A 569-nucleotide genomic window follows, 5' to 3' on the forward strand; every position below is an offset into this window, starting at 1 on the left:
GCCCCAGCCGGACCACACGGAGGTTCCCGCAAGGGGCCCCCTGCATGTGCTCCGCAGGGACGCAGCACCCCGACCCAGAGCGCTCTCCTCCTGTCAGCTCTCAGCCCCAGGCCCACCTCTCGGGGCCCCACAGAAGGGCTTGCCCCAGAGCAACTGGTTGCCATGGCTACAGCCCAGGCAGGTGGAGACTGGGTTCCCCATGGTGTCTGGGGAGGCCGATTTGCATCTCAGGACCTCAAGGCTCTGACCTGCTTCCATGGGACAGACTCAGCCTCCTGGGGCTCCAGGAGTCCCCGTGTCCATGGCGCCCTCCCCGCCAGCCAGGAGCCCCCAGAGCTGGGCTGGTGCCTCCTCCTACCCAACCCCTCCGGGGTCCCCGGGTGCCCTCCCCTCCAGGGAACCCCAGCAGCAAGGAGGCGCATCTCTGGCCCCCCGGCTCCGCGATCCCTGCAAGCACACCCAGCACGATGAGGGGTAGTGCGCCCCGGCCGGGACGCCCCCATCCATTTCTGAGGGGGAGGACAGGCAGGGCTCCTGCAGAATGAGACCCGGGCTGGGGCGGGGCCACC

The 569-nt window shown here is 69.8% G+C and overlaps 1 protein-coding gene across 1 annotated transcript in view; it reads right to left on the reverse strand.

The window, feature by feature from the left end:
* NOTCH1 (notch 1) overlaps positions 1-569 on the reverse strand; it is a 76,614-nt gene that overhangs the window by 40,254 nt on the left and 35,791 nt on the right. The window lies entirely within an intron of this gene.

This window comes from Myotis davidii, unplaced genomic scaffold (genome assembly GCF_000327345.1).
Source record: "Myotis davidii unplaced genomic scaffold, ASM32734v1 scaffold609, whole genome shotgun sequence".
Lineage (NCBI taxonomy): Eukaryota > Metazoa > Chordata > Mammalia > Chiroptera > Vespertilionidae > Myotis > Myotis davidii.